The sequence below is a fragment of the Muscardinus avellanarius genome (assembly GCF_963383645.1).
Source record: "Muscardinus avellanarius genome assembly, chromosome: 4".
Classification (NCBI taxonomy): Eukaryota; Metazoa; Chordata; class Mammalia; order Rodentia; family Gliridae; genus Muscardinus; species Muscardinus avellanarius.
In genome coordinates this window covers 44,769,756-44,783,395 of record NC_137789.1, presented here as the reverse complement: position 1 = coordinate 44,783,395, position 13,640 = coordinate 44,769,756, and positions in this window count along the sequence as shown.

Below are 13,640 nucleotides of genomic sequence, written 5' to 3'. Positions count from 1 at the left end.
GGTAAACACGGCGGGCCGCGCGGCGGCCACGTGCGCGGAGGACCGCGCGCCGCCCGAGCCGCGCCGAGCGCCCCCGCGGTAGGTGGCGACCCCCGCTTCCCGCCCCCTCCCCCGCCCCTCGGGCCGCGACCGAGGGCGAAGCACCGCCCGGCGCGGGTCCCGAGCGTCCCCAGCCCGCCGCCACGTGCGGCCCCGGCCGCCCTGCCGAGCCCGCCGGCCGCGGCGCCCCGGATGGCTCGGCTCCCGCCCCCGGCCCGGCCTCTGAGCTTAGGGGTCCCCGGCTCGCGCTCAACACCCGGGCCCCGCGTGCCCTCGCACGCCGCCAGACCGGCCGGCGGGCGAAACGCTGCCAAGGCGGGTTGCCGCGGGAGCCCGCCCCGGAACAAAGACCCCGCCCGGGCGGAGGAGCCGCGCGAAGGCTGCCGCAGCTCCCGCCGCCCGCGCTGGGGACGGCCGCTGGCCCCGAGCGAGCCCCGGGAGGGCCTCGGGGACCCGAGCCGCCTGGGCCAGCCTTCCTCAGGATGCACCGGGAGGCGACCGCCCCGGCATTTGGGGCCGCGCCACTCCGCCGACTCAGATCCTGGAAAGAGTCGGCCCTCTTCTGGCCGGCACAGTCGGTTTTCAGCACTCTTTGATTCTTACATTCTGGTGACACTCGCCAGAGAATTCTTTTTCTAACAAGTGTGCGCGTAGAAGCCCTGCCCAGGGATCGTGGAAGCAGAAGAGGTCGGTCGATACCCTTATCAATCCGAGAGACTATAGTTGGTGGGATCTGTAGGGCGTGATCAGTTACCCACCTTCTGCAGTCGTGGGGAAAGAAAGCCTAGAGGTCTAACCCATGCTGGCAAGAAAAGGGGGAGGGTGTCTTCCACCCAGTGTGTGTTAACTTGAGTGTAAGTGGTGACTCGTCTGAGTGTACTTGATCACCAAAATACAGGGGACCCACGGGTGTCATTAACACTTGTAGGATCAATCTTTTGGGTATTTAAGCCTAGAATAAATTAATCATAAGCAAGTAATTCCAGTACCCCAGAGGCTGAGAGAGGAGGATTACAGGTTCCAGGCCAGCCTCGGGAACTAGTGAAGCCCTCCGCAACTAAGTGAGACACTGTTTCAAAGTAAAGAATAAAATATAGGCCGGGCGTGGTGGTGCACTGGAGGATTGCGGTTCCCAGACAGTCTCAGCTACTTAGTGCAACTCAGTGAGACCCTGTTTCAAAATAATAGGGCTGGGGGTGTAACTGGGAGGTAGAATATCCCTGGGTTCTATTCCCAATACCGCAAAAATAAATAATTAAAAATAGAGCTGGGAGTGTAGCTCAGAGATAGAACTCCTCTGGGTTCAATCCCAGTACTCCCCCCCACCTCACAAACCTACTTTGGTCTTACTCTTGACAATTATGTGAACAGTGCAATTGTAGTCAAGGAGAAATTAGAGCAATCCCAAAAGATCTCAGGACATTCTACATACTGTGTGTGTGTGTGTGTGTGTGTGCGCGTCCGACCTCCATCCCCAGCCCTATTTTATTTTTATTTTGAAACAAAGTCTGTCTGGGTTGATGAAGGTCTTACTACTTGCTGAAGCTGTTCGAAAACCTGTGATCCTCCTGTCTCAGCCTCCTAAGTACTGGAATTATAAGTGTGCATCACCTTGCTTGGCTTTTTACTCGTTATCTTGAAAGAGGAGCTCGCTAAGTTGCTGAGGCTGTCCTCAAGTCTGTGATCCTGTTTCAGCCTCCTAAGTACTAGAATTACAGGTTGTGCCACCACCCCTGGCAGTAGGCTTTATTTTTAGAACAATTTTAGGTTTACAGAAAAAAATGAGAAGGCCCCACAGAATTTCCATGTATCCTTCACCAACTCATTTCACACAAGTAGTTTCCTATATTATTAACATCTTTAAGTATTGCACATTTACTACCATAAGACACTTGTTATTAATGAACCAGTGTTGATGCATTATTGTTATTAACTAAAGTCAATACTTTATTGAGATTTCCTTTTTTGTGTGTGGTATCGGGGATTGAACCCAGGGGTGTTCTGCCTCCAAGCTATACCCTCAGCCCCTTATATTTTTTGTTTATGACATAGAGTCTCACTAGGATGCTGAGAATCTCCCTAGGTTGCCAAGGCTGGCCTCAAACCTGCAATCCTCTTGTTTCAGCCTCCCCAATGCTGGGATTATGAGCCTGCATCACCACACTGACTCAGATTTCCTCAGTTTTTACTTAATATCTTTTTTACCACTCCAAGATATATCCTATTTAGATGTTGTGTCTCCTTCGGTTCCTCTTGGCTATGACAATTTCTCAGATTTTCTTTGTTTCTGATGACCTTGACTTTTTGTATGTGTGCTTGAGGTACTGGAGATTGAGCCCTGGGTCGTTCATTCTCCCCCCTAGCTACACCCTCAGCCCTGTTTTGTTTTGTTTTTTAATTTGGAAACAATGTCTCACTAAATTGCCCAGAGCCTCCCTAAATTGCTGAGCTGGCTTCAAATATAATCCTCCTGTCTCAGCCTCCCAAGTACTGGGATTACAGGTGCCACCAGGCCGAAACCTTGACAGTTTTAAGGAATGCTAGTAAAGCATTTTGTAGGCTGTCCCTTTTTTGGAATTTGATGTTTCTCATGGTTGGACTGGAGGTACAGGTTTAAGGGAGAAAAATCATAGAGGTGAAGTACCGTCTTCATCACACTGTGTTAAGGGTGCATACTATCCTCATGGTTTATCACACTGTTGATGTTGATTTACTCACCTGGCTGAGGTAGCATGTGTGCAGTTAGATCACTGTAAAGCTAGTCTTTTTCTTCCCGTCTCATATTGTGTTCTTTGGGAAGAAGTCTATTTATGCAGCCTATACCCAGGGAGTGGGGAGTAAGGCTCCTCTTTTTCTTTTGGTGGTACTGGGGATGGAACCCAGGGGCCTTCTACCTCCGGGCTACACTCCCAAACCTATTTTATATTTTATTTGGAAACAGGGTCTCTTAGTCCAGCTGAGGCTGGCTTCGAACCTGGGCTATCCTCCTGTCTCAGCCTCCCAAGTGCAGGGATTACAAGCGTGTGCCACCACGCCCGGCTAAGGCTCCTCTTTTAAGGTGAAGTATCTACATTATCTGAATTTCTTCTGTGTTGGAGTTTTCTATCTTCTCCGTTTGACTTACTCAGTCATTTATGTCATTGATAAATCTGAATATTTATTTATTCCTTTTTTATTTTTTGCGATACTGGGGATGGAACCAAGGGGCATTCTACCTTTAAGCTACACCCCCAGCCCTATTTTTTTTTTTTTTTGTACTTTATTTTGAAACAGAGTCTCACTGAGTTACAAAGGGTCTCATTAAGTAGCTGAGGGAGTCCTCAAACTGCAGTCCTCCTGTCTCAGCCTCTCAAATGCTGGGATTACAAGCATGTGCCACCATACCCGGCTAATTATGGATATTTACCTTATATTTTTTATTATAAGTTAGTACTTTATCTCATTGTTCAAATTGTCCAAAGCTTTGGCCATGGTATTTTTTTTTCCTCTTCCCTTTTGGTACTGGAGGTTGAATCCAGAGGCATCTACACCCACAGCCCTATTTTATTTTTTATTTTAAAACAGGGTCTCCACTAAGTTGTAGAGGGCCTTGCCCAGTTGCTGAGGCCCAAACCTATCATTGTTTTGTCTCAGTGTCCCCAGTACTAGGATTACAGGCATGTATCTCCACTTCTGGCTCTTTTTTTTTTTTTTTTTTTTTTTTTTGGTGGTACTGGGGTTTCTGGAAGCCCTTCTACCTCCGGGCTACACTCCCAGACCTATTTTTGCATTTTTATTTGGAAACAGGGTCTCCTAAGCCAGCGCGCGGGGCTAGCTTCGAACCTGCGCGATCCTCCTGTCTCTGCCTCCCAAGCGCGGGGATTACAAGCGTGCGCCACCACGCCCGGCCCACTTCTGGCTCTTTTTATTGTTAAGAAGCTGATTTGAAGCTAAGCACAATAAATCATGCCTACTGATAATCATTTTTTCTCACATAAGGAAGAAATAAAACTTTTTCACATTTAATAAAATTTGCTTATCTTTTATGCTTATCTAAAACACTTGGAAAGAAATAAAAAGCTGTCCATATATTGGCAATGGATTACCAATTAAACCATTCCTTTTATTGCCTCATCAAGGGCATTCTTAAGTGAAGCTTTTTTTTTTGAAACTGGTGGCATATGGCAGTGAAGGACAAGCCCATCATTTACCTTCCTTTGTGCTCAGGCAATATGTGTGTGTGTGTGTGTGTGTGTGTGTGTGTGTGTGTGTGTGTGTGTGTATACACACACATATATATATATACATATGTATATATTGGCCGAACTGGGGATGGAACCCAGGAGCATTCTACCTTCCAGCTACACCCCAGCCCTATTTTTCTTTATTTTGAAACAGGGTTTCACTGAGTTGCAAAGGGCCTCATTAAGTAGTAGCTGAGGCTGGTCTTGAACCATAGTCCTCCTCTCTCAGCCTCCCTAATGCTGGGATGATAAGCGTGTGCCACCGCGCCCAGCTCAAGGCAATAAATAGTATATTTAACCACCATTGATTTTGCATCATCAGTAAATCTTAGACAGTAAAGGGGTGGATATCTTAATTTTATTAAGTATATTTTATAAAATAGTTTTGGTGTTTCAAAAAATAAAAAGAATATAAAAAAAGACCCAGGTATGTAACTCAGAGGTAGAATGCCCCTAGGTTCCATCCCAGGTACCACCCAAAAAAAAAAAAAAAAAAAGTTTTGGCTTTACAGTTCATCTGAAAGTCTCTGGGATTCCCAGAGTTACACAGAATGTGCTCAGAAAACTGCAGATCTAGTTGTCCAAACCAGGATCCTGGAAATCAGCTTTGTCATTCCTTCTCTTTTCTGAGCTCCACAATCCTCATTAATATCCCTTCAGTAAGATGATGTACTAAGCTATACCTAGCGCTTTTACCTATTTTTATTTTTATCTTTTTTTGGTCATACTGGGATGGAACCCAGGGGCATTCTACCTCCAAGCTATACCCCCAGTCCTATCTTTTATTCTTATTTTGAAGTGGTCTCACTGAGTTGCAAAGGGCCTCACTAAGTAGTAGCTGAGGCTGTCCATGAATCGCAATCCTTCTCAGCCTCCTGAATGCTGGGATTACAAGTGTGCACCGCCATGCCTGGGATTACTTTTTCAAAGTGTGAACCTTGTTGGGCCCTCCCCCAGTGCCTAGATAGGAACTATTATTGTCGTCCTGTTTTTTCAGATGAGAAAGCTAAGGCATAAGTGGCATTCGCCCAGGATCCGTAGTGGACTTTAGTGCCTGGTGCCATTCTCCCTCCAATAGTCAGAGTTGTTTTCTGTTTCCAAGTTATTTCCAAATTAAACCTTTATTTTTTCTGTCTGAACTCAAGACTCCATCCCCTCCCCAATTAGCACAGTGATTTCCTAACTGGCTTTCCAGGTGTGTGCTGTGCTGACCCTTCTAGTCTGCCCCGCGGCGGAATGCCAGAGCTTTTTCTAAAGCACGGGTCTCCCCCGGGCTGCCAACTGCTTAAAACCCCTTAACATGCTAGGCCTTGGGACTGAAAATAGTCCCACCGTAGGCATGGGCGTTGGCGGTCCTCCACACCCTGCCGTCCTCCCCTCAGGACCTTTGCACCTGCACCTCACTCTCTCAGGCCCACTGTCCCCCCAGTGCTCATTTAGCTAATCTTATTCAGACTTGGCCTTCTCTATAGAGCTGTGCTGCCATCACCATGGCAGCAACTTTCCTTTCTATCCCTCCCTCCCTTTTGCCTGATTTTTTACCAGGCTACAAGGGAATCCTGGAAAGGGGGGCGGGCTGGCTAATTCCCGTGTGGAGAGGAAGGGAGCAGCAGAGAGTGGTCCCCCACCATACCCCAGGGACTGCTCCTTGCAAAAGCTTTCCAGCTGCAGCCTGGGCTCAGTGGGGTTTCGCCCTCTAGTGGTTCTGGCCTCTGGGAGCTCTGCAGAACTACCCTTGGCTGCGCTCTCAGAGGGAGGGCCTTAGAAGGAAGGCCAGGTGGGGATGAGAGCTAGCACACACCTTGGGAAACCTGAAACAAGAGGACCAGAGGTTCAAGGCTAGCCTCTGCAACTTAGCAAGACCCTATTTCAAGATTTAATTTTTTTTCCAGTACTGGGGATGGAACCCAAGGGCATTTTACCTCCAAGCCACAGCCCCAGTCCTATCTTTTATTCTTATTTTGAAATGGTCTCACTGAGTTGCAAAGGGCCTTACTAAGTAGTAGCAGAGCCTGTCCGTAAACCACTATCCTCCTGTCTCAGCCTCCCACATGCTGAGATTACAAGCATGTGCCACCATGCCTGGTGCTAAAATAAATTTTTTTAAAAAGGGCTATAGGTGTAACTTGGAGGTAGAATGTCTCTGGGTTCAAACTACAGTGAAAAATCTAAGAAGGAAAATAACAGCAGGGTGAGGGAAGTGCTGGTAAGTGCTATATCATGTGGGTGTTCAAGGAAGGCATCTCTAATGGGACTTCTGAGCAGAGAACTGAAGTGGGAATAAGCCTTACAGACAAGGAGGAGGAATGCTCCAGGCAGGGGGCAGCAGGCCCAGAGTACTGTGGTCAGTGGGGAGAAGAGATGCCATGGGAGGGACCATTTTAAAGCATCTGGCTGAGCCAGACATGGTGGCACATGCCTGTGATCCCAGTACTTAGGAGGCTGAGACAGGAGGGTTGCAGGTTCCAAGCCATCCTCAACAATTTAGCAAGACCTATTACCAAATAAAAATAAAATAAAATAGGGCTGGGGGGTGTAGCTCAGAGGTAGAATGCCCCTGGGTTAAATCTCTGGTATCAATTAAAAAAAAAAAAAAAAGGATCTGGCCAGCTGCAATGGGAGAGCAGGACGGGGAGTTGGGAGACCAGTGCAGCCCGGAGGAGGCGGCAGAGGTGCAGCCCGAAGTCCAAGTTGATGGGGTAGATGTGGGCCAGGGAGGCAAGTCAAAGGCCAGCAGCGAGACGAATGGCCGCCACTGGGAGTGGAGAGTTGGTTACAAAGAGATTAAAGGTTAAATTTTTCTTTACATTTTATCATGAGATTTTTTTTTAATGTTTAGCAAGATTGAAAGGATTGTATATTGAGCACCCACCACCTAAATTCCACCATCAACATGTTGCTTATTTACTTTATCTCTGATATCTATTGCATCTTCTTTTTTGGTGTATTTTTTTTAAGATGGAGATATCAATACACTTCCCCTAAATATTCTAACACCCATAATATTAAAGTTTTTTCTCTTGAGACAAAATGTGAGTTTAATGAAAATATAAATATTTCTCTTTTTTCCAGAGTGCTGGGGTTTGTTCAAGTATGCTAGACAAGGGCTCTATCTCAAACTATACTCACACCCAAAAGGGGCAGATCTTAAGTACATATTCTTTTTGAGACAAGTTCTTGCTGTATTGCTCAAACTGGCCTCAAACTCATGGTGGTCCTGCCTCAGCCTCCCAAGTAGCTGGAATTACAGGTGCCTATCACTGTACCCAGCTCTAGTATATCCCCTTAATAGATACATCTGTGTAACACCAAATCTTCTCAGTTATAGAATGTTACTGTCACACCCAGAAAGTTTCCTTTCCAAGTTAATTTTCATTTCCACTTTAGAGACAACTACTGTTCTGCCTTTCCCCCCTACTGTAAACTGGTATTATATATACTGGGACTTTTTATAAAATAGAAATGGGAGCATATACATATACTTCATTATGTAAGGTTTCTTTCATTTAGCACAGTGAATTTGTAAGTTTTATTCATAGTGCATTTGTGAATACTCTGTGCCTCAGATACTTATGTCCTCCGCAACTTAGTGACACCCTGTTTCAAAATAAAAAATGAAAAATAGGGCAAGATTGTACTTTGGAAGTAGTAGTCTCCTGGGTTCAATCCCCAGGACTGCAAAAAAAAAAAAAAAAAATTAAAAAGGGATGGAATACCCCTGGGTTTAATCCCTAGCACCGCAAAAATAAAATAGGGCTGGAGGTATAGCTCAGAGGTAGAATGCCTTTGAGTCCAATCTCCAGTACTGCAAAAGAAAGAAAGAAAAAGAAAGGAAGGAAGTTAGTTTGAAAGCACGAATAGTTCTTGGTTTTGTGTGTATGTGGTACTGGGGGTTGAACCCAGGGGCATTCTACTTCTGAGTTACAACCCCAGCCCCCCCCCCCTTTTATTTTTTTTGCGGGTCTGGAGATGGAACCCAGGGGTATTTGACCTCCAAGCTACACCCCCTGCCCTATTTTTTATTCTTTATTTTGAAACCGGGTCTCACTGAGCTACAGAGGGCCTCACTAAGTAGCTGAGGCTGTCTGCGAACTGCGATCCTCCTGTCTCAGCCTCCCAAGTACTGGGATGACAAGCACGCACCACCACCCAGGTGTCCATTTCTTTTCTACATCTCCCAGTTCCTGGTTCACGTCCCCTGCTCTCCCCACCTTGTGCTGTCTGATCACCCCTTCCTACTGTTATTTCTGCTTTGTCATTTCCTACAGAGCTGCCAGTGCCTTGTTACTTTCTGTTTAATTCATTGTAGAACATTGGAATTGTCTTCTGCTTGGTAGTCATATTTTTCTAATGAGTTTTCTTTCTGCAGGGAAGATTTGCTACTCAGATTTTTCAGGGTTTTTTTTTTTCTCTTTTTCTGTTAGTACATTTTATGGACATTTTTCTTATGAAGACTTTGTTGGATATTGAAGGGAGTGTGTATGTGTGTATGTGTGTTAGTGTTACTGGGGATTGAACTTGAGGGCACTCTACCTCCGAGCTACACCCCAGCCCTATTTAATTTTATTTTTAATTTTATTTTTAAATTTTTTATTATTTATTTATTTACTTACTTACTTACTTATTTATTTATTTATTTATTTTGGTGGTACTGGGGTTCCTGGAAACCCTTCTACCTCTGGGCTACACTCCCAGACCTATTTTATACTTTTATTTGGAAACAGGGTTTCTTAAGCCAGCAAGGATGGCTTCGAACCTGTGAGATCCTCCTGTCTTTGCCTCCCAAGCACGGAGATTACAAGCGTGCACCACCACACCCGGCTTATTTTTTATTTTGAAACTGGGTCTCACCCAGTTGCTGGGCCTGGCCATGAGCTTACAATCCTCCTGTCTCAGCCACCCAATTATTGGGATTACAGATATGCACTGTAATGCTCAGCTAAGAGTTACAACTTTTTATAATTTGTTTTTGAATGAGTTGAATTTTTCGAAGCCAGTAACTAGCAGGAGAATTCCGTAATTGGGAATAGGGAAGTAGCTTTCCTGGATCCTCAGCTAAAGGGTTTTCTCCTCTGTTGTTTCGGTGGTGTGTATTCCCCTTTATATGGCAGTTCTGTGTGGCTGGGATGCCTCAGACTTTAGGACCCTAACCAGACTCCGGTGGGCCCCACAGCTTGCTCAGCTTGCTTGCTTCCTCCCCAGCCCCCGATGGCCAGGCATTCTGCTGTTCCTGCCAAGGGGCTGCTCTCAAATAGACGTGGCACCTCTCCAGCTCTACAGTGGGAGTGCTCCAGGTCCTCACAAGATTGGTCTCTTCCCCCTTGGTCCTGCTCACAAAGGTCCCACGTGAGTAAGTCCTCTCCTGCTGAGGTGGGCTGCTGGGACCCGCCACCACCTGGACTTGGTTGCACTTCCTGGGGTTTCTGTGGCTGACTGTGCTGCCTGGGGCTGATGCCACACATGTGAAGGCTGTGAACTCTCACTTGTTTCACTGAAGAAGACGTTTATAGACCTCTTTTACCCTTCATTCATGCTGCCCTGTATGGTTTTCAGGAGCAGTGGAAAGACCTGAGCAAAGTCGTCACCAGGCTCTGACCTGGTGGTGTAGCATTCTTGGCAGCACTCGGGGCCCGTACTCCTTTTGGTTTTTCTCCGTGCTCTTAGGTATGACTGCTCCAGCCGGGGAACTCCTGGCAGTCCTTTCTCTGTGTTGCTGCTGTTTTCCATGCTGCAGCACCCACTTCAGGGCCTCCTGGTGACAGCTTTTGTGTTGGTGATCCAGCCTGTATTTCCTCCTTCCCTTCCTCTGCGATCTCCATCTAATCCTTGTGCCCCTTGCCCCAGTAGGGCCAGGTGCATAAACCCAGCTTGTGAATTGTGTTCCCCTTCCTTTGGCCATAGCAATTGTTTCAGGGAAAGATAAATGTCCAGCCAGGGCGGAGGTCCTTCCTGGAACCTTCCCTCCTCTCGAAGAGCTGAGAGTTCACCTTGTACAGAATTTAACCAAATCTTGCCTTCTATCCTGTAGGAATGACTTCAGCAGGCCTGTAGGAAGAGATTCTATTGTGTGGCCTTGCACATCACTCTTCCTTTGAGTTGAAACTTGACTGCAAGCCAGGTGTGGTGGTGCACGCCAGTAATCCCATTATTTGGGAGGCTGGGACAAGAGGATTGCAGGTTCAAAGACAACTTCAGCAACGTTGCAAGACTCAGCAACCCAGCAAAGACCCTGTTTCAAAAAAAAAAAAAAAAGAAGAAGAAGAAAAGAAACCAGCCTGCATTGCCGCGCTGGCGCCATATTCCCTCACAGCATCAGGCTCCAGAGAAGAAAGGTAAACAGTGAGATGAAGTGAGCAGCTGCGGATCATTCAGGTGTAATTCAGCAATTCTTTCAGCGCAAAGAACGTCTAAAACTCCCAGTGGCCAAGCTCATCACACCTTCCAGGGACTCAGAACAGAGCTCAAAACCAGAAAAGAAATACTCCAGCCTCACGGCCGAGGGTGTGGCAGCAGCACCATATTGACAGTGGCAGAGGCGAGTTCACCACACCTGCAACAGCTCCAGATCAGAGCACATAATAACCATAGTGAAATTGTGGCCCTTAAAGGAGAAATCCCAGTACTGCACTTCCAGGGACTTGTGCAGCTTTGATAATCTCCCTGGGTCTGAGATTTTGTACTCCAAACCAGTGAAGGAGTAACGGTGGCAGAGATACCACACCCTAGTCGCAGCTCCCCGTGGGAAAACGCCCAGCCCAGCACCCCCATGGTCTCGCGCAGCCTCAATTAATTCCCTGGGTCTGAGACTTTGTGATACAATCCAGTAAAGGAGTAGTGGCAGCTGAGATTACCACAGACTCGAGATCCAGAGCACGCTAAGTGAAGTTGTAGTGACCCAGGGAAGAACCCAGAGAAGGCACAAACTTCCGAAATCATGGGAAAGAGGAACAAGAATAGAGCAATGAATGCCCACAACCCCACAACATCAAAACCTGATAAAACAGAAATTCAGAGATTTCTAGAAAATCAAATCAGGAATATAATTGTAGAAATAATACAGGACCTTCGAAAAGAATTTAGAGAGAGTGTAAAAGAAATAAAGGATGCAATTATTGAGGTAAAGGCCTCAATTCAAACTATAAACAATCGATCAGACCACACAGAGAATAGAATCTCATTCCCAGAAGATGATCACTCCAAAAACGAACACATAACTTATAACTTAGAAAAAAAAATCAGACAGCAGGGATCTGACATTGAAGAAATATGGGCCCATTTTAAGAGAGCCAACCTAAGAATAATTGGAATAGAGGAGGGAAAAGAAAATGAAACCAAAGGGATCAATAATCTCTTCAAAGAAATAATAGCAGAAAATTTTCCAAACATAGAGGAAGAGGTCGATACCCAGGTTCAGGAAATGTATAGAACTCCCTTTAGACAGGATCACAGAAGAGGATCCCCACGCCACATAATTGTCAAAATGACCAATGTGGAAGCCAAGCAGAGAATCTTAAAGGCAACAAAAACAAAATGCCAAGTGACATTCAGAGGCAAACCAATTAGAATCACCCCAGACTTCCCAAACCAAGTCATGAAAGCCAGAAGGGCTTGGAGTAACATATTCCAAACTCTGAAAAAAAACAACTTCCAGCCAAAAATTTTCTACCCAGCAAAACTATCTATCAAATTAGATGGGGAAATAAGAAGCTTCCATGACAAACAGAAACTGAAGGAATTTCTGTCTTCAAAACCAGAGCTAGAGAAAATACTCAAAGAGATTAACTACAAAGAAGAAATAGGTAATACACACCAGAACCAGAGAAACAAGATTTTCCATCCAGCAGACAACTAAGCAAAGAAGAATAAACAGTGTTTTAAACAGAAATAAAATCTTAACGTGTTAGTAATTAAACGTTATCTCTCAATAATCACACTGAATGTAAATGGCCTCAATTCCCCAATAAAAAGATATAAAGTGGCAAAATGGATTAAAAACCAGAATCCATCCATCTGCTGCTTACAAGAAACACACTTTACAAGTAAAGAGAGTAACAAACTTAAGTTAAAGGGCTGGAGCAAGGTAATTCATGTTAAGCAGCCATCCTAACAAATGAGAAGTAGTATTTTGCTATAGTTTTTATTTGTATTTCCTTAATGATTAGTTATGATAATGATGAATGATATTCATGTGTTTATTGGTCATATAAAAATCTTTGGAGATTCATTATTTTAGTCATTTAACTATTTCTAAATTGTATTGTTTGCTTTTATTGTTAATTTTTAGGATTTCTAGTTGGAATATTAATATACCTTCAGATATAGCATTTGGAAATACTTTATCCTGTTCTATCAGTAACATTTAATTCTGTTTATATTGTCTTTGGATGTACAATTTTTTTATTTTTTATGAAGTTTGTTTATTCTTTTTTTGCCTGTGCCTTGGAATCATATCCAAGAAATCACTGCCAATTTCAATGTTGTGAAGTTTTATGACCCGGGTTTTCTTCTAAAAGTTTGTAGTCTTAAGATTTACCTTTAGATCTTTTTATCTATTTTGAGTTAATATTTGTATATGATGTTGGGTAAAGGTCCAACTTTATTCTTTTTCATGTAATTATTATTTTTCAACAATATTTAGTGAAAAAATTATTGTCCTTCACCCAATGTTCTTGCAAACCTTACCAAAAATAACTTGACCATATATGGAAGAATTTATTTCTAGGCTTTTTATGTTACTCCACTGGTTTATATATCTGCCTTTATAGCAGTACTATATTGTTTTGATTATTGTAGCTTTATAAGGTTTGAAAGCAGAAAATGTACATCCAGCTGTGTCCTTTTTCGAGATTGTTTTGGGTATTTAGAGTTCATATTTCATGTTAGGATAGATTTTTTCTGAAATTTAAATAAATGTATGATAGTTTAACCTTAAAAAAAAAAAGAAAAAATATCCTCTGGTAAGAAAGAAAACAAGAAAGAAATGTTGATATGTTATCTCTAAGTGATGAATAGTTTGATATCAGACAAATTAATCTGTTATGTAAGATTATCATTGTTAATTTTGGATAAATTGCTATAATATTAAAAAAATAAAGCTACATAATAAAAAAAAAAGAGGTTAAGAAAATGAGCACCCACGCGTTACTGCTCTGAGTGAAATGCTGTACCTTGTGAAAATGCAGCCTACTGTCTGTAGAAATAAAAAGTACAGAGATTGTATTTGGTGATATTATTTCTTTTCATTTATTCTAAGAAAATCAAAGACATGTGTTCAAGAAAGTTTTCAGGAATTTTATTTGTAATAGAAAACAATAAGCCGGGCATGGTGGCATATGCTTGTAATCCCAGCACTTGGGATGCTGAGACAGGAGGATTGCG